General features: G+C 36.6%; 1 long non-coding RNA gene across 1 annotated transcript; it reads left to right on the forward strand.

The window, feature by feature from the left end:
* Positions 1 to 22,865: 22,865 nt before the first annotated feature.
* On the forward strand, positions 22,866 to 25,831 carry LOC309840434. Its single transcript, XR_014298598.1, has 3 exons — positions 22,866 to 22,951; positions 23,038 to 23,132; positions 25,169 to 25,831. It is a non-coding gene; the product is annotated as an uncharacterized lncRNA (long non-coding RNA).
* Positions 25,832 to 26,551: the final 720 nt, after the last annotated feature.

Genomic DNA, 26,551 nt, shown 5'->3' on the forward strand with positions numbered 1-26,551 from the left:
TGAATCAGAGTTGGTATTAATAATAAGACTCATGGGTATTTTTAAAAATTTGTAGAAGATGGAGTGAATATGGATATAAATGTATGTATGTATGTACCTATGCATGAATTACTAATATCCATACATAGAGTCCCTATCTCTGTCCTCTGAGAGAGCCTCGAAGCACTCAATCCCCAAAAGAAAGAGCACTCCCAGTAGTCAGACCTTGCTTTCTAAATACCATTCTCTAGGGGCGCCTGTGTGGCTCAGTGGGTTAAACCTCTGCCTTCGGCTCAGGTCATGATCCCAGGGTCCTGGGATCGAACCCCACGTCGGGCTCTCTGCTTGGCAGGGAGCCTGCTTCCTCCTCTCTCTCTACCTGCCTCTCTCCCTACTTGTAATCTCTCTGTCAAATAAATAAATAGAATCTTAAAAAAAAATACCATTCTCTATTACAATGAATCAAAGCTCCTTGGAGAATTGGATGATTCCCTGGAAAAAGCAGAATGGAACTTCTTAGGCATCTCTGGGCTAGGAAGCTTCCATCAGCTAAGGGCAATCCTGAGATGGGTACAGATATGGAAACAACAACCACCATCAATTTCTTTTCTATATCGGTGATCTTTTTACTATCTCCAGAGTTTTACCTTTTGCAGAATGTCATATAGGTGGAATCATATGGTATGTAACCATTTCAGTGGCTTCTATATGCATTTAAGGTATCTCTATTTTTTTGAGATCATGACAACTTTATTTTAGTGCTAAATGATATTCCATTTTTTGTATGTACTACAGTTCATCAGTTCACCTACTGAAAGGCACCTCAGTTGCTTGCAAATTTTAGCAATTACAAATAAAGCTGCTATAAACATCCGTGTACAGGTTTTTGTGTGGACATAAGTTTCTAATTCATTTGGGTAAATACCAAGGAATGTAATTACTGTATCATATGGTAAAAATACATTTAGTTTTTCAAGAAACTTTGAAAGCTACTGTACTGTTTTATATTTTCACCAATGATGTATGAGAGTCCCTGTTGCTCTATATCCTCTACAGCATTTGGTGCTGTTTGTGTTCTAGGTTTTGGTCCTCCTCATGTCTGGGTAGTGGTCAGGGAAGTTTATTTTGTTATTTGAAATGGCAGCAGTAATACTTGGTCTTCTGACACTATTTCTTATGCTCATTTTGCTACACTAGATCCTCCTCTAGGAAGGTCATGATCATTGGCACTATTGTGCCTCTGAACACTGTTATGCTACTTATTTGTACCCTCCCTTTCCTTCCTTCCATAATACAGAGTTTGAAATAATTTCTAATTATCATATTGCTGGGAAAAGAACACAAGCTAAGTAGTCAGAAGACTTTGAATATGGCTCCAGGTCATGCAATTGTGATGCATTTAAAGAAATGTAACCCTCTGAGCCTTCTTTTCTCCAAATTTTTTAAAATTGTATTTGTTTCACTCAATATGAATGAAGTGAAGATAAACTGAGGTAGAACATATATATACCTTCAGTTACTGGAACCACCAGGTCAATTTAAGATATTGTCATTATTTTGAACAAGCAAGAACAAAGCATGTAACAATGTTTCATGGGAGTAGGCAGTTAGAGGACTGATTTACTGTCCTTACAGGCAAAGTTAGGATGTTGCAGGCCCAAACTACTGATGACTCCCAGTGCCCAGGGATTTTAGGTGCAGGGAGCATGTCTGGTTCATGCTTGTGTTATGCACTGTCTTGTGCATAGACAGGACCAGGTAAATGTATGTGGAATGGAAGGAATTTGGTTCCCTGGAGGCTAGTGTTACTTCTATTTCTGCTAAGATTAAAAAAAAAAAATGTTTCTCAACTGGATTCTAATCCACATAATGGGTGATGTAATAAAAAATGGAAGAGGGGAACTCTGTGGAATAGAAATGGAGAAAAAATAGAAAAGAAAATACTTTTGCCCTTTATGTTAACATTTCCATATTCAATATGATTCATTTGTGAGGAAATTATGAACCTAAAGCACACTGTTCTCCCATTGAAGGGATTTTACACCATCTCAAAATCAATCCTTTGATCTCAGAGAATTTCTAGTTTTGTAGCAGAGATAAGATATGATCCATGAAAAATAAACCATGAAAAATAGAACCATGAAAAATAAAACCAAGATAAATAAAAGTTTGTTTATTGGTCACTATTGATAAATACTGTTTGAGTGTTTAAACGTGTGTAAATATGTATGTATACATATTCACAATGTTTAAGGTAAAATCATAGTAACCTAGTAAATATTGTAATTACCCTGATGATTCAGAAGGAAAAACAGGGTAAAGGAGGTGAAATGATTTATTCATAGTCACACAGCTAGAATATGGAAGATCTGAGATTTTTTCTTTTTAAGAGAAAGGGAGAGAGATCCGAAGAGGGTGGAGTAGAGGCTTGGTGGAGAGAGAGAGAGAATCTTAAGCAGGCTCCACACTCACCATAGAGCTTGATGAGGGCCTCAAACTCATGACTGTGAGATCATGACCAGAGCCAAAGACAAACAATTAACCAGCTGAGCCTCCCAGGTGCCCCAAATCCGAGATTTCAATCCCCATCTTCACATGGCCAGCCATGCAAGTTCTGTCATGAAAATTTTGCAAGTGAATAAGTGTGAAATTTTGTGTTTTTTGCCAAAATAAAAATCACAGTAGATGGTCTGGGTCTTTGGTGAATGTTTTCAATTTAAATTTGTTCCTAAAAAATAATATATTTTAGATAGGTGAATAAGAACTTTCATATTGTCAGGAAAGCTCATGAGGACTTTCAAACTTAAGATATTTTTCTGAATTTAAATTATACCATTTGAATGATGGCCTTATTCTTTATTTAATATGTATTCATCCAATTATCAAAATCAAGTATTACCATGTGCTAGGCAGGCAGTATTCTAGGTGTTAGAAATACAGTGAGTAAAACATAAAAAAACACTAAAAAACCAAACCAAACCAAAACAAAACAAAAACATAAAAACCACTGCCTTGGATATCAGAAAGAAGCCCCACATTGGATGTGTAAGATGTGAGAGACAAGGCAGAAAGTAACATCTGCTTCCCTGACTCTGTCCTCCTAAGAAACAGCCTTAAGCCCCTTGTGGGGGTGGTAGTGTGAGAGAATGATACATCCTTTCACCCCCAAGGCCACTGGAGGAGGAATGGAAGCAAAGCCCCTATGTTTCTGAGGAAGGATAGGAAACCCTCCAAATTTTATTCACTATGTTATAATATTCCAAAAGCGATATAACAGATGTAGAGGAGTTTTGGGCTCATGTCTACAGGATTCACAGACCTTAGAGGTAGCCTCTCACCCCAAAGCAGCTTTTGAAGATGCAGTTATAGTTCAAGTGATATGATACCACCTTGCCAAGCTATGGTGTTATCGGTATGCTGTTTATCTTCAGTGATCTATGTATGAAATCTTTTCTCCCATCACCAAAAAATGAGGACCTAGGGAAATGAGGTAGAAGTGGGAGTGGCTCCTCTGACTCTTACCCTAATCAATCCACTTGCAGAAGTTTTATTTCTGTCTTCATGGTATTTAAAGCTGTTTTAGGAACCACTATTCCCCGGAGAAATTATCAGCAGATTTAGGAGCAGCTGCTTGAGTTGTCAAGCAGCTTCTTTGACAAGATCTTGTTTATTGTTTATCAGTGGTGTTATACACCACTGGGACCCTTGGTGGTTGCTTCCCAGAGATTCTTGACATTTGCAATGCCTTCTGGGAAGCCCCCTTTGGTGCTGCAGGTAGCTAGGATCTGTGGTAGCCACTCCCCTGACTTTTGTTCTCAGCCCTTCCACCCACTGACTAAGCGTCTAATTCTGTATTAAACCCTTCCTACTTGGAAGATCTAGAGTGGTGTCTGTTTTGCTGCCTGAGCTCTGATAAAGGGTCTTTATGATTTGGACATGTTCCCAGGGAGAGAAAACACATTACCAAAGTGGGTAGAGGTTAAAGGATTGGTGTGGACTGGGACATGTAACAGATTGGGTAAAGGCAAATGTATGTGTACTCACAAGAGACCTAGTCCAGTGGAATGACTCCCTAAAGAAATCCTTGTATCATGGAAATAATAAGGTCTTTACTTCTATGAAACACAGTAGTAAATCTTGCCTGTATAGCGCTATTCAGTTTCTAAAACAATTTCATAAACATTAACTCTCTTGGATTTGGGGAGAGATCTCAGAGTGAAGACGTGAAATATATATCCTCTGTCTCACTCCATTCTACCCAATCATCTCATTTCAACACCATAGAAACTCTGTGAGTGGTAGGGTGGGCACTATTATGTGTCCTTTACAGATGATGAAACTAAAGCTTTGAACCATTAGATTTATTTCATTCACTTACTCAATGAACAGATGTACACTGGTCATTTATTTTGTGTCAGCTATTGTGTTAGAGACCAGGGATAAAAGAATAAACAAGACAAACATCTTCTGACCCTCATGCTTCTTACTTAGTAAGGAACACTGACATGGCATAAATGTTTAATATGATAACTACTTTTACAAAAGGGAAAGCAAAGGGTGCTATGGAGGCCTCAGGACCTAATACCTACCCTGTTACTGGGACCTGAAGGCTGACTAAGCAGTGGGGCCTGGCCGCCCTCATACGGCTAGAAATGGAAAAGCATGGAATACATTTCTGTTTCAGGTTCCTGAACTTTGGTTCCAATGCTCTCTTCCCTACACTATGTTGATGGAGTTGCAACTACTTTCCTGACTGGGAAGACAGAGGTAGTATTTGTATCAATCTGGAAGTGAATAACTATCTAATCCTCTGTGGTTAGGTTGGTTTGGCTGTTTGGGCTGTTGCTCCCTTATAAAGAGTATAAATCTCAACATAATATGTAAAATCTATGTGTCAGGGCTTAGACAGTTCTAATACTTCAGAAACGCTCATTTCCTTTCTGGGGCATGGAAAGGGAGAATAAACCACTAGACTGACTTCTATGGAATTACTAGTATTTGGTCATTTTAGTGTCAGAAATGACAGTTTCATGGGATTCTTACCTAATATCCAACTAATCAACCCAGTCCAGGATTAGAGTATTCCTTGTAACTCTTTTAACTTCTATTACAAACATAAGGCATGCTTTGTTAAAAAAAAAATAATTGCTGTAGGTAAAAGCAGTTCTAGGCCCAGATAATCAAGAGGTTTGGGAGAACTCACAACATTTTGAAAACTGACATTATAGTTATAGAGAGAAAGCACTTTAAAAAAAGTTGTCTAATTACAAATTGACTCAACCAGGTCAGTAATTTGAGGACTAAAGAAGATCTACAGGATATAATTGACCATTCTGGTTGAATCGATAACAAATTGACTTAAAAACAGTTTAAATTATAGGGAGAACCATGATGGCACTTAGAAGCATACTTTCTAAATGTAAATTGCTTGAAAATTTGAAACGGGCCAATGTCCCATTATTATGGGACAAAGACTGAAGCAAGTAAATATTTAAACTTTTAGCATTGGTGCTAAAGAGTATTTATAAACAGATTATGTAATTTTAAACTTTGCATTGAGAAAATACCATTTTAAAAAATATATGTATTTGTTTCCCAAACACCATTTTCTTGGGAGGTGGAGAAACATATTTCCACATGTTGCTGATAAAGCTTGAAATTGATAGTATCTTTGAGAAGTAGAATTTGGTAATGTGTACTGAAAGCCAATGGATGTTTATGTCATGCATTTTCAACAGGACTGATATCACCTCCAGGTGGGAGACAAATTGGTAGTGGGGGAATCTTATTCTTTTAAGTCTTTTAATGAATAAAGTGTGTGTGTGTGTGTGTGTGTGTGTGTGTGTGTGTGTGTGTGTGTATGTATTAAAATTACATGAGGGGGTGATTAGGAAGATGAAAATTACATGAGGGAGTGATTAAGAAAAAAATCTAAACAACCCTTTGGTGAGTAATAATGAAGAAAACGTTCAGAAACACTGACTTACATCTTTGAGTCAAAAGCTGAAAACTATAAGAAGTTTTAGAAAATTCTAAAAATTTAATTTAATGACAGAGTGTCTAGAAGATGTGCAAATACAGGGCCAATATCTGTAGTAATGCTATTTGTAATAATGATATCTAAATTTCTAAAAGTAGAGGATAATTAAATAAATTATGGTGTATTCCTAAAATAGAAAGACATGCACTCACTGTATGTGAAAGAAATATATATGGTATGGAATATGTTCACAATTTTATAGAAGTGAAAAAAATGCATGCTTTTGTCACTTTGTGAAAATGTATATTGACATTTATACGTAGAACAAAACTGACTAAAAGGATTCATACAAAAATACTTTGCAGTGATTATCAATGAATGGAGAATGACAACTAATTTTGTTTTCTCTGTTCTCAACTTTTTTCTTTCCTTTTAATTAAATACTTATTTCTGGGGCACCTGGGTGGCTCAGTGGGTTAAAACCTCTGCCTTTGACTCAGGTCATGACCCCAGGGTCCTGGGATCGAGCCCTGCATCGGGCTCTCTGCTCGGCAGGGAGCCTGCTTCTTCCTCTCTCTCTCTCTGCCTGCCTCTCTGTCTATTGTGATCTCTGTTTGTCAAATAAATAAAATCTTTAAAAATAAATAAATTTTTGTTGTTGTTGTTGATTTGAGGGATACTCTATTGACTTCATATAATATCGTGTTAAGATTTATCTTCCTTATGTTTCCCTTAACAATCACAAACACTTCTTCCACCAACCGTATCAGTATATATATATCATAAAGTCTGCATGCTCAGTATTCTGTGTTGAATTTATTATAGTCAAAATAATGTTTATTGTTAAACTGCACAGTTTACTATGGTTATATTTTCTTTTTTATTCATATATTTTTCTTGAAGCTAATAATTGTCTTGTTAATTTTTCATGAGCCTAATCTTTGTAAATTCTTTGATAGAATTTCCTCTTTGTATGAACAGATGTAAGAACACACCAGGTTTGTTGTTTTTTTTTGTTTCCTGGAGATACTACTTCTGGAGTCCTCTGTCTTTCTATCTAATTGTTATTAACTGATTGGAATTATTGGTGGCTGTTGTCTTGGAACTTCTCTTTATTGCTATCTTAAAAATTTTCTTTATTTTCTCCTGCTTGAAATAGGTTTTTTTGTTTATTTTCTCTGCATTTCTTAGCTTGCTGCTTTGTGTCAGTAAAGCACAATCTTTAGAAGAACCATGTGAAAGGACACATAGGAATAAATTTGTTTCAAGTATTCATATCTGAAAATATAGTCATTCTTTTCATATACTTGATGCATAGTATTTCTGAATATTAAAATAATTTTCCCTCAGAAGTTTGAAGATAATACTTAAATGTTATTCAGCCTCCAATCTTGGGGTTGAAAAATCCAGTGGCATTGTAAATTACTGATACGTTTTACATAATATTTTGGGGGGATTTAGGAATATTTATTCTTTTTGAATTTTGCATTCTGAAATTTCACAATGGTGTACCTTCTTGAGAATCTTCTTCTTTTTCTTTTTCTTTTTCTTTCCTTTATTTATTTATTTATTTTTAAAATTTACTATGTTGGGTATTTAGTGGTCCTTTTACTCTGAAAAATATTATGTACCAGGTATGGAAATTTTTCTTATTTCTACTCTCTCTCTTTCTGGAATTCTTTTTTTTAAATATTTTATTTTATTTATTTGTCAGAGATCTAGTGAGAGTGGAAACACAAACTGGGGGAGTAGGAAAGGGAGAAGCAGTCTTCCTGTTAAACAGGGAGTCCAATTTGGGACATGATTCCAGGATCCTGGGATCGTGACCAGAGAAAAAGGCAGATGCTTAACGCCTGAGGAACCCAGGCACCCCTCTTTTTGGAATTCTTTATTGGAGTTGGATGGTGGACTTCCTGAATTGAGTCTTTGATTTTTCTCATCTAGCTTTCATCTCTTTATATTTTTTCTGGTTTCTGGTGGATTTCTCCAAGTTTACCCTCCAATTCTCTATTGACTGTTTCAGTTTGCTCTGATAGTTCTTAACTCAAGAGCTTTCTTTTTAATGCTGTTACTTTTTTTTTAAAGATAGCATATTCTTTCAACTTTGTATGTATCTTTCTGAAACAGGAAGACTAATTCTTGAAGTTATCTCCTGCTTTTGATAATTTTTGTTTCTTTCTTATTTCTCTTCCCTTTTGGTTCTGTCTTTTAGGTTAGAGGGTTTCCTGAGATACTAAGGAAGTATGTCTTTATGACTATGATTAAATTGCTTAAAAGAAAAAAAAAAAAGTCATTTTAAGATCACTATGCTTTCACAGAGCTCCTTGACTCATAGGCTTCACTGTGAGTAAACAGATGGAGTACTTTTGTTGAATCACTTCAAAGTGTATCAGTGGGCACTTTTTCTCAACAAAAATCTTCTGTTTTCTTTCCTAGGTTTAAGAAATAGCCAGAAATCTTGGGGGAAATACATTCTGTTCTTCTTTCGGGTGGCAGAGCGGCTCTGGTTTCTAATAACTCTTTATACAGATTTTTAGCCTATTCTCCTATGTATGATCTCGTATTTCCTTGCATTGAAAAATAACTGAGTGCTCTTGTTCCTGAGTTCATTTTAGTATTTAAGAGGAAAAAAATTAGTTTCCTTCTGGTGTCCTCATATGCTTGTACACAACAAATCCAAGAAAGTTAAAAGCTAAATGTGCACTAGATCCACTTCTTTCTTTCAATATTCTGTTGAAAATTCTGCTTTGCTGTTCCATCCTTGACTGCTCTCTTTACCATTGTGGGGTTTTAACATTGCAGTTTCTTTTCTTTTTTTTTTTTTTTTTTTTTTTTTTTGCATTGCAGTTTCTTTTATGGAATACTTGTGGGATTTAGAAGGAGAAAATCTATAAGATCTTGTTTTTGGTTTACTACATTCATTCTGAAGTTCTTCATAAATATTTCCTTTAATTTTTTTTGAAGGATCATGTTTTACTTTGGTAATCATGAGGATAATAAATATAAAGAAATACAATCCTGTTTCACTTCTTATAATACCTACTACCACTCTATAATGTTTGTGAAACCATGAACAACAACATCGATATCTCTACACATGGCTTCCTTACCAGCTAATTATTGTCTCCATCGTGACTCCTCCTCTACTCACTCATTAATTGGACTCTTCCTGTATTTGTCTTTCCTACCAGAGCAGTTTGATATCCTGGAGTTTCTGAGAAGGTCCACTCCATCTGTGCCTCTCCTAACTCTTTATTATTGCTGCTCTTCTATTATTGCTGCCTACCTGTGCCGTCCCTTTTATAACCTTTCTTATCCTCATCTCAGACCCCTGTCTACTTTCCATAACTGACATTGCCCTTGCATTGAAATAGGATCTTTGTGTTGGTGCAATGTCCACTGAAGTAGAGTGGTAGGAAGCTAGTGAGTGTAAGATCAACATGGAAAGTCAATTTTCCATGATATTGTATCATGAGACTATTCATGTATCAGTAAATAATTGCTGCATTTAGCCAAGTATCATAGGGGAGGGTGGGGGGAGAATGGACTACACTTGTTTCCATGTCTCTCTCAGGTAACTCCCTGTGGTGGAAACCTCAGCTCCATAGTGTTCCATGTACGTCTTCAGGGGAAACACTGTGCTCAAGGTTTAGAACATAGGCTTTCATGTTCAAAACCTGTTCATGTCACTGTCCCAGAGATGGTCCCCCTGTGAGACAGTGGCATGTGATAACAGTTTCAAGAGACTGGTGCCAGACTCTTAAATTATAGTGAAAACTGTAACTGCTCAAAAGAATAGATAATAGCACTAACCTGAGTTTTATCTTCAATCTCCATGAGCAAGCCATTCTGGAAACCAAATTATCAGAATTTTGTGGGTTGAACTGGAAATCAACAAGAGGAATTAATTACAGGATTTGGATAGTTATTGATAGGATGCTGACATAGCCTAATTTATCTCTTGTAACAGTAAAATACGCATATATATCTTCCAGAAAAGCCAAAAATCGTATCGGTTCCTATAAAAGGTCCTGCCAACATTCAGTCTCTGAGACTGCTTAAAAGTCTCATCAAGTCTCCTTCTGATTGACATATTCCTCTTCCTCTTCTTTTTTTTTTTTAATGTTAATCCATCAAATAAGGTTGATATCAGGAAAAGTTAATAAGAATATATTTGGGACAATTATTTTATTTCATTCTTTAGGTAAAAAGGAGAATCCTTGATATCATCTGCATCTATAACAGATTCTAAAAATAAAATTTTGTATCTAGTATCTTACATAAACTTTTGTAATGGCTTTGTGCAAAATTTAACTTTTAATTACTTATAAGCCTCTCTTAGCCTGATTGAATATTTTGAAGAATGAAACATGTCTCATTCATTTTCATTCAGAACATACAGGTGTTAAAAATTTGATTGAATGGATGAATGGATGAATATATGCATGGCTGAGTAATATTCAACATAAGTAGTGGCTGCTTGCTAAGGTTTCATATATTTTCCTTGGAAGTTGTTTAAATAGAAGCTGGATGAACACTTTTTAAAGATGCTATAGGGACAAGCCCACTGTGCACGTTTATGTTTAAATTTTGTAAATATTCTCAAAATCCTCAATTGTCTTAGATACTTAATGGAATAATCCAGTCATCTATTTAAAGAGAGAACAGTAGCTGGGAAGGGGTGATGACATAGGGAATAGCTAATCAGAAAGAAGGAGGTAGCTAATACTCCCAACATTAAGTAACTACTTCTTTTATTGAATTTATTACAAAGTTTTTTCCAATTTTATTGATATATAGTTGGCATATAACATTTTGTAAATTAAACCTATATATTGCAAAGTTGGGTACCACAATAAAGTTAGTTATACACTCATCCTTTCAAATAATTAGCATGTGTGTGTGTGTGTGTGTGTGTGTGTGTGTGTGTATGGTGAGAACAGTTAAGATTGACGTTTTATCAGCTCTCAAATATACATTATAATATTTTAACCGCAGTCACCATGTTGTACATTAGAGTCCCAAAACTTATTTATCTGATAGCTGAAAGGGTAGTCAAGAGAGGATAGCAAGAAGCTAGAGGAGAAGGTGGAAGATGGACTTCAGGCTGGAATCATGGTATTAAAACTTACTAGCTGAACAAAAAACAAAAACCAACTTATAGCTGTGAGACCTTGGGCCTGTCATTTAACCTCACTGAATGTCCATGTGAAAAAATCACATTTGCTTCCTAAGATTATGATGGAATCTAAACAAGAGGGGTGCCTAGGTGGTGCAGTGGGTTGAGCATCAGACTTTTGGTTTCTGTTTAGGTCGTGATCTCAAGGTTGTAAGATCAAATCCCATGTGGGGCTCGACACTTGGTGAGAAGTCTGCTTGAGAGTCTCTCTCCCCTTTTCTCTGCCCCTCCCACTCATGCGCTCTCTCCCTCTCTCTCTATAAATAAATAAATAAATCTTTAAAAAATAAAAAACAAAAAATGATATAGAAAAGGTCAGTGAATATGTTCCTTCTTTCATCCTGCCTCCATGCTTCTCTACTTTGTTCTCTGGCATCTTTCTTGCATCTCTTTGATGTTCTGCACTGTTCGCCACCTGTTGATGGGGGGGAGCGTCGGTGTCGGTATCAGAAAGGCGCAGGATGCTTTGTGAAATGGAGATACAGAGGGAAGAGCAAGAAAAAAACATAATGATTGATCCAGGGCCATTTTGGAGAGGAGGGCTGGCAGCCGAGCCCAGCTGTGGTTCCCTCACATCCCTGAAGCTCTGCAGTTCCTCCTAAGCGACTTTCTGTAGACTCTCTCTTGTCTTATCACTCATTCCTATCAATTTGTTCACCATTACTAACCCCAGGGTTTATTCCCTGATATTGTTTGCAAGTTTCCTCATGGCAATGGACTAGCTCTGTTTCAGATTATGTCCCCCCGCCCAGGTACATCGATGCTCCTCATTGCCCAGGTTGAATCATGTTACTCTAACATTTGCTGAGGATAAAATGTACCTTCTGTCCTTTCTTAGATAAATACTTTTGTTTCCCTTACAAGACACTATTTGGCCCCAAGACAGTATTTCAAATAAGCAGTCTTGCTACTTCTACATCTGGGCAACATCCAAATTTACAATTTTGTCATTGAACTGTAAAGAAACCAAGAGAAGGTACCTAGATCCTTGCTTTATCCTTTGGCTGTTGCAGCTGCATTTGCTAAGTGTGGTGGGTCTGGCATTGTTGCAAAGGCTTCTACTGGAGTTTCTATAAGAATCAGGACCAAATGGATGCATTCCTAGAAACATATAAACTACCACAACTGAACCAGGAAGAAATAGAAAGCCTGAACAGACCCATAACCAGTAAGGAGATTAAAACAGTCATTAAAAATCTCCAAACAAACAAAAGCCCAGGGCCAGACGGCTTCCAGGGGGAATTCTACCAAACATTTAAAGAAGAACTAATTCCTATTCTCCTAAAACTGTTCCAAAAAATATTTTTAGAATCTAAAATTAATTTAGTAATCAAATGATTACTGATTTCAAAGGCAATATTTTGTCATACTAGGATACAAGAAGGGAAAACATGTCCTCATTGTGTATTTACACAAAACCAGAAATATGTATACAGAAGTAGCTTAATTTTTCAGTATGTTATGGAAAAATCCAGCCCCAGTCTTCTTTTTTAGCTATTTACTGTGGACTGACTTCAAAAACATTTTCTTTTCCCACAAAACCCAGTGGAGATTTTTTTTAAGGTCCAGAAAATAAAAGGATTGTGTTGGAGAACATGAGGATTCTGGTTTTTCTCCTTAACATCTTCTTTTATATTATTCATTACCAGATTATACAGATGTCTTTTTCACCCACTCAGTCAATAGCTTTGTGGGGTTTTGTTTTGTTTTGTTTTTATTTTCTTGAGTTCTCCTACTATGTGCAAGACAGGATCGACAGTGATCTCACTTTTGGGGTGCTTGAGGTCTGCCACAGTAGATAGACATTACACTTTAATGTATTATAAATATAGCGCAAATGCAATAAATATGAAAGGATATAAAGAAGGCTTCCTTGAGGAAATGGTGTTTAAACAGAGCCTAAAAGATAAGCCATTGGTAACTAGGTCATTTATTGGGAAGCATCTTTTCAAGCACAGGGAAGAGGAACATGTTCGCGGACCTAGAGAGACCTGACGTCTAGCAAGGGTTGGGGAGAGTGGCAAGGGAAGATGGCAGAGAGCCATGAGAGCTGTGTAAAGAATTTGAATATTTGTTATGACCTTGCATTTCGTAATATTTTGCCATTTTCAAAGTACTTTCATACAAAATGCTACTTGGTTGACCAGGATCTTGTAAATTCAGGTGGGATGATCATAGAAAAGACTGGGCGGGGGGGGGGGGGTAGTATGGGTATCCATACTTGCAACACAAATCTACTTACTCGAAAGAACCTCTTTGTTGCCAATGTATTTTTAATAGTGAGAAGCTGGTTTAGGTCCTAAATTAGTACTCTATTCTCTATGATAATAGCTAACATTTACATCTTAAGTACTTTATGTATATTTTAATGCATTGAATCTTCTTATCCTTACAAGAAAGCTGCTATTATTATCCAACATTTCAAAGAAAGAAAAAAGAGGCATGTGCCTAAGGTCACACAACTGGTACATATCAGAGGTGGAATTTAAATACAGATGTCTAGTTGCAGAGCCCACATAGTGAACTACAATGTGATACATTTTTGGTTTTTGCTCTTGTCTAAACTCTTTGCTAGAACCCTGATCTTTATGCTCCCGCCCAAAAAAAAGAAAAGAAAAAAGAAAAGAAAAAGTATTGTCTGTGCTCCTTGAAATCTCAGATTTTCTTTTAGACTATAGCTTTCAATTATCCCAAAGAAGGAGAAACTGACATATGAAGAATGTATGTATATATGCATTCATATTAGTGTCAAGATAAATTAGTGTTGATTTACCTGTTAAAGGGAAGATGCATTTTTGTAAATGATAAGGTTAAATAACAGAAGTTCACACTTACATATTAGAAATTGTTTATTCTCTCTTCTGAACTGTTTTTACTATAGGAACATAATATTCCTTTGTTCCAGGGTCTCTGTGATTCAGAGGTAAGTCAAATATGCCATGGATTTTCTATTTTAGAACACTTCAGGACATACTTCTAAATAATATAAATCAATCTCCTCCACCTGCCAGTGACTTCTTCCAAACTTCTCAATTTATATATGTATAAGGATTAGCAGAATATAAATTTTTTTATTAAAGTTTATTAGTTTAGAAGAAGGATGTGATTGAAATTCAGTATGATTATGGGTCCCTGGAATTACTCTCTGGAATCATGTTATATAGTCAGTCATTACCTGATCAGTGGATATTCTTAAGTAGATACCATGTCACAGAAAGACACTGTGAAGACACTGGATACTCTATAATGATCAAAAAAGTTATGGTCTATCACTTACAGATATTTGAATTTAGTAGGAAAAATAGACATTAAGTAAATAATTATGAGTATAATAGCTAATTAACAAGTTCAGGGGAACATAAAACACATTGGATACATTGGTCTTAAATATTTTTTACCTCTAACATTCTTTCATTCTATACCTCAGTTATACATAAGTAAGGAGACACATGTTCTCATCCTGGGTCTGTTAGTGGTGTTTGTGTAACCTTAGGAAAGTCAGGGAATCAGAATACTCAAAGCACAAGGGATTGTCATACCATTCTGTACTTCATTTGCCATTATTTATGGAAAGGTAGACAGAGAGGGTGGAGGATGGCCTAGATTAATGGTTCTCAGACCTGAGTGTGTGTCAGATCACCTGGGAGAATGTTAGAACACAGTTTGATGGATCTCCTTACCTTCCCACAGAGATTCTGATTGAGAATTTGGTCTTGGGACCACACTTTGTGAACCACTGGCCCAGACAATCTTTAAGAATATCTTTTATTTCTAAAGTACTATGCACTTCAAGAAATAGGGCTATCAAGTTTTCAAAAGCCAGTATCTTGGTAACTGTTTTCTCTCTGTGGTGACTTTATTGTGAATTTTTTTAAAAGTTCTAGTTATTTATAATTCTAATCATATTTTAAACAATTAAGAATGAGTACTCAATGCCAATGATATGTACCCCTCAAATCCTTGAGCTGACAAGGTCTTAAAGAGGTATTTTGGAGGCAATCCAACTAGAGTAGGGTCAGCATGAATTTGTAATATGAAAAGTCTTAAGTCATAATCTTTTATGTCAGTGATAAGGAACAAAAATTCAACATGTCAGCTCCAGGAAGAAGAAAACGGTTGAATTAAGAAGAAACATTGTGTAAGACTGATGAATCACAGACATGTACCCCTAAAACAAATAACACATTATATGTTAATATAAAACAAAGAAGGAAAGAAAGGAATAAAGAAAGAAGAAACATTTTCAAGATGATATTGAAAATGATTTTCAAAATCTTTGAGTCAAAATATTTGTAGCATATCAATATACTTTTTGAATCTTTCTTAAAATGTATGTAAGGGGGCACCTGGGTAACTTGGTCCCTTAAGCATCTGCCTTCAGCTCAGGTCATGATTCTAGGGTATTGGGATGGAGCCACATGTTGGGCTCCCTGCTGAGCAGGGAGCCTGCTTCTCCCTTTACCTCTGCCTCTCTGCCTGGCTTGTGCTCTTTCTCTCAAATAAATAAATGAAACCTTAAAAAAAAAGTATGTAAGGATACAGTAGGAAAAAATGTAAAGAGTAAACAAAAATAAATTCTTATAATGTAAAATATACAATTTGGCTTAAGGAGAGAAAGGAGGTTACATGTCTACATAGGCCTAAGGTAGGACTTCTCTGGCAAAAGCAAAAGAAATTGATGATCAATACATGAAAATCAGAAGCATATGATGTTAAAAAGAAACAATATGGTAAATCACTCTTTCTGGGTTCTAATTTTCTGTTTCTAAAATGAAAATTCTGGAACTGATGACTCCTAATATCTTTTCTGTCTTCAAATTTATACTATGCTTAGTATTGGACATAGAGCATTAATATTTATTTATTGAATTATGTCATATTTGATGATAAGCCTGCTGGCCAGCAGCCTTTGAATGAAATGTATTTGGCAAGAAAATAGGTAATGGTGTACAAATTATTGTAAATTGTCTTCTCCTGCTGAGATAAAGGCATCATCTCTGCCCTTATTTCTCTCACATTGAACTGTCTTCTCTCTGTTTCTACTTAGCCATTAAGGATCCAAAGATTTTGTAGAACGGACCAAACCCAAGACAGATTTCAACTTGGATGTTTTGTTTGCATGACTACGATGAAAGCCAGTTGTAAAATAACTGGGTTTGTTTGTTTTCTAATTTCTAAAGAATAGTGTGGACTTCTGATCTTGTCCCACTTGGCAAGATAGAATTACCTAGAATATCTGCAAATTTACATTATTTCATAGCTAGCCAAATTCAAGTAGAGTGAGTGGAGTACTTCCGCATAGTACTAATCTAGGAAGAAAAGGTGGAAGGTCATAGGATGTCAGAGTTGTAAAGTACATTAGAGATCATTATAATTAAGGCACTCGTTATATAAGTGAGGCAACTGAGGCTTGTAAAGCTTTATCATCTTTCTAGAATCATATTTATATGTTTTATTGGGTTACCTTGCCTGACTGTTGAGCCTAGACAGGAGGCAGAACCCATAATAGTTTAAATCATACTAACCAAAAAAAAGATGGTGTAGCTTAATTAATATACAGACGATAGCTTTTAAGGCAAAATTAATTCCTAAATATTTATCACTATGAAGCAATACCGCTTTTAAATTATGTATGTGAAATAACATAATTTTAAAATATATAAAAAACTTAACAGAGAGAAGATGACAGATCTACCACCATAATGGGAGATTTCAATATACCTCTCTGAATGACTGGTAAATCAAGTAGATAAAATCTTTAATAGGAGTAAGGAAGATTCAGAAGAATCAAAAAGATATGCATAGAACAGTTTACCCAAGAACATCTTACACATTTTTCTCAAGTATAATGAAAAATTATATAATCATGCCATCTATGTTCTATGCCATAAAGCAAGGTTCAACAACTATTGAAAATTGCTATTTAACACTTTCTGATATTAAAACAATTAAGTTACAAATCAACAATAAAAAAGACAACACAGAAGTATATATTGGGAAATTTTAAAAACATACTTCAAAATTACACATCGATAAAGAAGTTTTCTACCAAATTTTTAAGCTCCAATTAATCTCAATGTAACACAAATAGTTCCAGAGACTAGAAAAAGTGAGAACATTGCTCATATTTTATCAGGTTCATAAAACCTTCAGAGCAAAACCAAGCAATTAGAGTGAGAGTAAGAAAAATACAGATCAATCTCACTTAACAAATATAGACGGATAGTCCTGAAAAAGAATCAGTAAAAATATACCAAAATGCATCATTACTATTTTGGGTTTATACAGGGAATGCCAGAATTGTTTAATATTAGAAAATCTGTTATTTTAATTTTCTATTTTAACATCTTATCATCTTACGACATAAAAAATATCAATTCAAAATCTATTAATGATTAAAAACTATTAACTGAATAAGAAGGAAAATATTTATCTTCATAATATAAATTTACTGTAGCTTATAGCAAGGGTCATATTCAGTGATGAAATTTAAGAAGCACTCTCTTTAAAATCAGAATGTGGCCTGTTACTACTACCTCTACTAGGGATTGCAGTTAGACAAAGGAAATAAAAATATAGAACCGAAAGGAAAAGATGGAGTGAAATTCATAGACGAACTATAGCAATACAGAGTTCAGCATTGTTCCTGGTATGAGCTTATTATACAGAAATCATTGACAGTCCTATATACCGAAAATAACTAATTTATAACAGGAAAAATTTCAAAACAAAACAACCAAAAATCCATGGTGTGAAGAAATGCATCTAATAAGAATACATGGACTTATTTTGGAGAAAGTTGCAAAATAGTACTAAGAGCATTAAAGAAGACAGTGCAAGGGGCCTGTGGGTGGCTCAGTTGTAAAGCATTTGCCTTCAGCTCAGGTCATGATCCCAGGGTCCTGGGATTGAGCCCTATATCAGGCTCCCTGCATCAGGCTCCCTGCTTGGCAGGGAGCTTGCTCTTCCCTCTCTCTCACTGCTCCTCCCCCTGCTTGTGCGTGCGCTCTCTCTCTGTAAAATAAATAAATAAAATCTTAAAAAAAGACAGAACAAAATGAACAGATTAATAATATACATGGATAAGGATACTCAAATATATTAGAAGGTGACAATCCTCCTAAAACTGATCTTTAAGTTCAATGCAATGCAATTAACACATCAACAGGTTTGGTTTTGTGGCATTAGACAATCTGATGTCAAAATCAATATGGATGAGGAAGAGGTCAAGAAAAGGACTCATCCCGCCCCCCACCCCCCCAACCCCCGCCGAAAACAAGGAAGGGAAATGCGCCCTATCAGGTATCAATGTTTATGACACATATTAGAATTTAAACAGTGTGCATATTTTTTCATATGCAAAACTTGATGCAAGAATTTTAGATTTGATGTGCAAATTTCAAATTTTAGATGTGACGCACGAATTTGTCAATAGGATGGATTAGAGCAGTGCACATTTAGCAAGATGGGGGAGGGGGGCCAGGGAACAGCTCACTGTGGCAGTTTGGAGTATCTTGTGACCCACCTTGTTCAATGTTGCTTACACATGATAAAATAGAAGAAGAATAAGTTAGAGCCAGTTTTATTATTGATTTAAAAGTTTACTCTTCTGCCTCCTCCAGCAGAAAGCTGCATGCAACGTCTCTGTCTTTGGTGTGCCAGAAACATAGTAGGCATATGTACCAAGCTTGGTATAAAGCTTGGTATAAAGCATTATGTGTTGGTGGAAGAAGAATGATTAGTCTATAAGTGGGTAAGGGACAGTATTTTCATGTGGAAAAAAAAATCAAATTAAATTCTAGGAAACATCTTTATAAATTCAGAGTCAAAAAAATGATTTTTTTGGACAAGACAAAAGCACAAATCATAAAGGAAAAGACCGGCACAGTTAACTCTGCTGAGAGGGGGGAGAAAAAGAAGGATGTTACTGACCAAAGATTAGTATCCAGAATATATAAGGAATTCCAATAAGAAAAAGACAAACAACCCAGTATAAAATAAGCAGAGGATATAAACAGGCAAATCACAGAAAATGGACCAGAATAGGCAAAAACATAGGAAGTGATACACAACCTCACCAATTACTAATTAAGGACTCACTAGTAATTAAAGATACAGAAATAACACTACATCTGAAGCTAATGATATACTATGTATTGGCTGACTGAATTTAAATTAAAAAAAGAAATAAAAGGTAAGAAGAAAAACAATATATTTTTAAAGTTTTATTTATTTATTCATTTGAGAAGGAGACAGAGAGAGGCAGAGGGAGAAGGAGAAACCCTCTCTCTGCTGAGCCAGCCAGGAGTCCACTGTGGGGCTGTGGGGCTTGATCCCAGGACCTAGAGATCACGACACCCAACCATCTGAACCACCCACGTGCCCCAGAAAAATAGAATATTCTAAAGTGATCAAGTTACCTGAATTAAGACCTTAACTAAATTACTAGATTTACAATTCTAAATTTTGGGATGAGTATGAAGGAATGAGAATTCTCAGAGAGTGCTATTAGGTATGACTGCTTTGAAAAACTCTAGAGTATAAACTAGTACAACCATTTTGGAAGACACTTTACTAAAACATAGGAAAGTTGAAAATGTACCTGCTCTATGACCTAGTAATCTCACGGTGAGAAATACACTTTAGATCTGTTTTTCTTTTCAGACTTTTTCTTGAAATCACAACACATAGAAAAAAAAAATCCATGTTGCATCAGACAAAGTAGACATAAATGCACAATGTAATATAATTCACCAGATATTGCTAACTTCCTGCCTTCTTGCTACATGATCTTTAAATAAGGCCTCCCTGCTCACGATTCTTAGTCCCATTGAGCCTGCGCTTTTGGCCAGGAAATGGTGAGCAGAATAATATGTATCTCTTCTGTGCTAAAGTTTGCCTGCAAGATGTTCTGTATTTTTCCCCCACTACGGCAGTTGGAGATTTTTGAGATGTTGCTTGCTTACTCAGCCTGTGTTCTCAAGTAAGGAGATGTAGAACAGAGCCCTCAGCCTACCGAAAATGGACATAGAGACTAACTAATAAATAAGTCTTGGATTTTACCAACCACTAAGATTTTGGAGGTTTTGATCCTGTAGCATTACATGGCCCATACTGAGTATTACAATATTCTTACTATTATTATGTACAAGAACTAATACAACTGACCTAAAATTTAGCATATTAAACAAACAAATATACAAACAAACACTCACATTTATTTGCTCTTGATTCTGTATTCTAGTCTGGACCCCACTGGGAAAGGTCATTTTTCGTCTCCCAGGTCATTCACAAAGAAGATCACCAGGAAGTTAGACTGGAGCTATCTGATCAACATTGGCTCTGGTTCCTTGTGCATCACCTCAGTCAGAATGGCTAAACTAGCTTCGCCTCTCTCCATGTAGGACAAATGGGTTTCCTCACATGGTAGCTCAGGTCTCTCAGAGCAAAAGAAGAATATGCCAGAGCTCTTCAAAGCCAGCCTTCAGAACTTGGAAAAAAAAACAACACCACTTCAACCCATTTTATTGGCTAAAACAAGTCATAAAGCCAAACCATGTTAAGGGGAAAGGAAATAGATATCATCTCTACATGGGGAGAGGAATGTACTAGGCCAGGAGGACTTGATGATCATCTGTGTGGACCATCTATAACATTATAGTATTTTATTCTATTCTACTTTAATCTATTTCACTCTGTCTTAGTCTATTTTACCATTGTTTAGAATGATAGTCCTGATATAGGAAATTGACTTGATAATACTCTAACGGGTTCAACAGTTCTATAAATACTACCATAGAAAAATCAGCACATATGGACCATAACTATAGAAGAGTACTATAATGCCTATTGAAGCATTGTTTGTAAGAGCAAATTTTGAAAACACCTTAAATGTCCCTCAAGAGGGAATTAAATGTGTAACACATTATTTGTTTATATAGTAGCATATTATTCATTGCTTTAAAATGACTGAATGATAGATACATCAAAAAAATAATACATAGGTAGATAAGTAGATTGAAGGATAGATGTCAAATACAATGTTGAGTGAAAACATCACATTTTTAAATAAAACATGCAGCATCATAGTATTATCTTATTAAAAACATGCAAGGTAATGCAACACGTTACTCATGGATATGCAGATACACATGTAGAAGATTTCATACCAAATGAATAAAAGCAGTTTCCTTTGGGGAGAAAGAGAGTAGAATGGAAGTGAGTAGAGAAATAGGATTTAAAATTTTTATATTCTTCCACTGTTTTAATTGGAATTAAAAATAATAAAAGGTAGAAGAAATCAGAGAAGGAGACAAACCTTAACAGACTCTTCACCATAAGAAACAAACTGAGGGGGACGCCTGGGTGGCTCATTTGGTTAAGCGTCTGCCTTCAGCTTTGGTCATGATCCTAGGGTCCTGAGATAGAGTCCCATGTCAGGATCCTTGCTCAACGGGGAGCCTGCCTCTCCCTCTGCCTGCCACTTCCCCTGCTGGTACTCTTTCTCTCTGACAAATAAATAAATAAAATCTTTTTTTTTTTTTTTTTAAAGTAACTGAGGGTTGTTGGGGGGATGGGTGGGGGGATAGGGAGGATACATGTTGTACTGAGCACTCGGTGTTATATGCAGTTGATGAATCGCTGAACTCTACCTCTGAAACTAATACTGCACTATATGTTAATTAGTTGAATTTAAATAAAATCAAATAGATAATAAAATGTCAAAATTTTAAAATTTGGGGATGTCGACTAACTTTGTTTTTTCAGGTTTTGGGGTGTTTTTTGTTTTGTTTTGGAGAAAGAGAGAGCACACTATTAAGGGAGATGGCAGAGGGAGAGAGAGAATCTTAAACCAGGCTCTGTGTCCAGCACAGGTCTGGCATGGAGCTCAGTCATCTGACCCCAAGATCGTGACCTGAGCCAAAATCAAGAATCTGATGATTCACTGACTGAGCCATCCAGGCACGTGTTTTTCTGGTATTTTTAAAAAACCTGAACAATGAAAAAAATCAGAAGAGCATTTATATAAATAATAGTGGAAATACTTCTTTTTTCAGATAATTATTTTTATAAATTATATTTTGACTCCTCCTAGAGAGGCCAGAGATTCTGGTTGGAGCATTGACACTTGTCAGGAATGTTAGAACTTATGCTTGTAGGTATTTTTTTTTTTTTTTGGCAAAAACGTCTGTTGCACAAAGAACTAGAAAAAGATTAGGTTTGGAGTTCCTATAGAGAAAAGGGGTCAAAGCAAGGAAGTCAATGTCAGCCATTAATCAGTAAATGAAAAGGTGTCAGGAACGGGAGACAAAGCAATCATGAGCTTTGTAGACTGGGTCGGGTAGGAAATGAAATGAAGTTGAGTCAGAACAAGGTCAGTAATGAAGGTCCACAGTTCACGATTCTCCTTGAGAAGCGGACTCGGCGTGCTGAGTTCTGTGAGTAGATAGGCCTGGTTTGAAGACCTGGGGCTGGCGGGATCACGTACTACTGTGTTTTCATCCCGAGTCAAGTGGCTGCTGTCAGAGCTTCTCTGGAACACTTTGTCCAGCAACCAAGTTGCCCTTCTTATGGGAATAATCAACGTGGGTGCTTAGAGAGTCTCACATGTCGTGAGCTCCAAAGAATAAGCGGTGATGCAGTGATTTCCTGTTTGGATAAGACCCAGGCCACTTGTTCCCATCAGACAGAATTGGCAATAGTGACTTAAGGTAATTATGTTAGTCTGTCAGCTGGCTCTCATGGATTCTGAGATGCCATGGTCTGCTAGTGGTTGCCTTTGCTCTCCTGACGTGTTTAGTCTTTCTTCCAAGGTAAGAGGGAGGTCATTTAGCGATCAGTCTGAATGAAGACTGGAAGCAGGAGGGAAGTTGTCCATTTTCTCTTTGCTTTTCTCGAGATTTCTGAGAATTACGTGGATCCCAAGAGGTGTGCCCAAGGGAACACGAATTACTGCTGAATTACCAATCAAGGTGAAGAAAGAGAAAATGTCAGGTAAATGTTATCTGTGTGTTGTTTACTTAGACGTTTCCCTGAGGGAAGAGGGCTAAATCATTGAGATTGAGTGAGTGGTTTTGCAGCTCTGTAATTCCTCTCTGCTGACAACTGTCGTCGTAACCTTGTATTTGACATTTAAAAAGCACAGTGCTGAAGAAACATAGTGAAGGTCCTAGAATGACTAGTTCTGCTTTGCCTTACTGACTGCCTCTACCTGAATTTATCATTAATGCACGTTGTCTTTTCTGCTGTGATCCAAGTTTTTCCCAATTTGTGATCTTTCCGCTGGGATTTCTCACTAATGTTTTCTATTGCTAGTCTATTAAGGCATGGTGCCTAGAGCATGTTTTGCAAAGGAGAGTCCCCACGTCCCTAATTTTTGAGATCATTTTGGTGGTAGCAGGGAGAGAGGATGGCTAGTCAGCAGCATCCTTTTCCATCGTGACTTGGGAAAAATTAGTGGCTTCAGTATTTTTCAGAAAGTGTCGTGATCTATTTGTAGGTTCATATATACTAGTTCTGGTCCATTAATGCATTAATTCATGTAAATATTTACTAAAGATTTATTGACTACCTACCACAAGTGAGACTTTCACTGTAGTATGTATGAACATTTGGATTTCCATAATAAATAATCACGCACATGAAAAAATGGAACGATTTTTTACAACTCATGAAATCGGTGGAAGAAAAGTGCTTTAAGAACTCCAATCTGTAAGCCATGTTTTAGGGTCGCTGTTGCTTTCATAAAGAGCAGATGCCCACACTGAACGAAGCCGAGGAGGGAGATGCATGGTATCTCCAGATCTGCTCTTTTGGCCGTGGAAGCTATCTTTGGGAGTTTTGTTTTGCTTGATAATTTAACGCAGGGAACTTCACCTTCTAGGAAGATAAAGTAGATGCCCTTTTCTCTATTCCTCTCACTAAGCAGGACTAAAATCTCTGGATATTGGGTAAAATAAATGTGAGAAGACTCTAAATTGTAGTATGTTTTAGTTACTGAAGGTAGTACCTTTAAAAGAAGGCAGACTCCTTAAGAATATGGGAAGCCAAGCACACACATGGTGGTGTGTTCTCTCTCTCTCTTTTAAAATCTCCTTTATTTTAGGCTTAGAGCTGAAGAATCCAGTACCCAGAAACACCTAGGGAGCACAGACACAAACAGCCTCATCAGAAGCCTGCTCTTCTAGCCAAAAGGGCATCTAAGCAAGACAGAAAACATTTAAATGCTAACTTCTGCCGCCAAACTCTGCCGGACAAACCCTGGCTCCACCCCGCCTCCGCCAAGCTGGTTTGCTATTCCTTAAAAATGACCAGGGTCTTTCCCTGTGAATCTAGTGGCAGCCTCCTACTCTTCAGTACCACACTTCAGGTGCTGGTTGCCACCTTACTTGTATTGACAAGAGCGGTCCACCTGTTGGTCAGTGTTCAGCTATCTATTAACCTAAAAGGGCTGTTGCTTCTGGTGTCTGCATGGGGAACAGGCCACACAGGGGTTCCTCTAGTTTCCTCTCGCACCTCTAGGATACATCCCTTATGCATCACTCTCTTTGTCCATCTTTCACACCTATTCTCATCTGAAGTGATGGTATTTGTGAGATAAGTTATGTTTTTCTGGGCAACTTGTGAGTTTTAAAACACAGGGCTTGAGAACTCATGTCCTAGAGGCACAGAAGTTAAAACAAACAATCCTTAGGAGAATTGAAATTAGGTACATTTTTATTTTTATGGATACAAATGCAAAAAGATATCTTATATTTTGTGTTTTTAATGAGGACCTTAGAATCAGAGAAATGAATGTGTGCATTTATTAAAAATGTGCTGAGAGAGGCCCATATTTTTGGATTATTCTCTAACTCCTTTTGGGTTTATGAAACCTGCCCTAGGCTGTTTCTTTGGTGTGGCTAACCATGGGAGTGCTTGCAATATCTGTTCCTTTTTCCTCTACCTTACCCACAGAAAAATACAACCTGTTTGAGATGGTAATGAATGGGCTGAACTAAAAATCCTTTTTGTCCTGGTTTTTGTGGCAGGCGGTGTGCAGGATAGCTATGAGATACAAGCAACGCCAATGAGATGCGGATGGGATTACACCAAGACTTACCAAGAAAGCTTGATCTTCCCAGCTCCGATGCTGGACCCCCTTCCTTCCGTTCTTGCCTTGAATGCCGGCATGGTGGCTTCATCTCTAAAAGCCACTTACAAATCGTGATAGAAAGGCCAAGAGAATCACAGACACATTTACCCTAACACTGAAGTATTGAGCCAATGCCAGGAGCCACTTACTTCCAGACTTTCATTTTATGAGAAAAACAAACCCATATTTTTTAAGTCAATGTAGTTGGGGCTTTCTGTAGCCTGCAGCCACATAATAGACTGGGCTTATTGTAAATGTCCACAGGAGATTATGTTCTTTTCTAAAAGATAGAAGGATCTCTCAGTTCAATAAGAATTGAGACAAACTTTCACAAGGGAAGTCTGAGGATGTAATCATGGAATAGGAAGAAATATCTAAAATAACTCCAAGTCAGAAATTAGTTGACTGAATCTGAGAGACATGTAAATCATTCTGGGTATGTGAGCATATAACCCTTTTGCCTTCTCTCGGAGAGACATTATATAGCTTGTGTCAGATTTCAGATTGTGTCTCCTCAACACCAATACTGGAAAGCAGTGAATAAATACTTTCAATGAGTAGTAAGTGCATACTGCTTCTGTACATACTATGCAACTTTGTTGAGAACTTCTTATCCTCTGACCTCATTCTGAGGTGTTAGAACATAAAATATCCGTAAGAGATTTTCCTTGTACTTAAGGAAATGGCAGTTCAGTGCCTCAAGTTTCATGTAGACAGGTAATCTGAATATTGTAAGCAATATCTTTTTTTTTTTTTCTAACATACTCAAGGACAAATTACCAGAGTTGGTTGGTAGTCTTCAAACTATGAACATAGCAAACAACGATAGTAACTGCAAAGCACAGGCTCCTACAACGACAAGGGTGGATATATAAGGATGTGAGAGTGGTTAATACGTAAAACATAAGAGAAGTGTTGGCAAGAGTGGAGTTAGATTTAAATTATGAAGGGTGTTATATAGTGAGCTAAGAAGTTGTGATTTTAGGATTTTATTCTACTGGTAATGAGGAATTAACATGGATAGCTAAGCAGTGAAGTGAAAGCTCAAGGCATTTGGCTTGGGACTCAGAGTAGTTAGATATGGAAGAGTTCTTAGAAGGGACAGTATGTGATGTCTTATGAAAAGTGTAAGAAAATAAAATAGCATTATTGGGCTTGCAGCACTTTTGGGTCATTCACAGATATGCATTGAGTGGCAAAAAAATCTGAGTTGCCCAGGATGCATGGTACCAGCTGAAAGTGAAATTAGGTGATGCTCTGCCTTCTTGTTCTAGCTTTC

Source organism: Mustela nivalis, assembly GCF_964662115.1.
Source record: "Mustela nivalis genome assembly, chromosome: 9".
NCBI lineage: Eukaryota > Metazoa > Chordata > Mammalia > Carnivora > Mustelidae > Mustela > Mustela nivalis.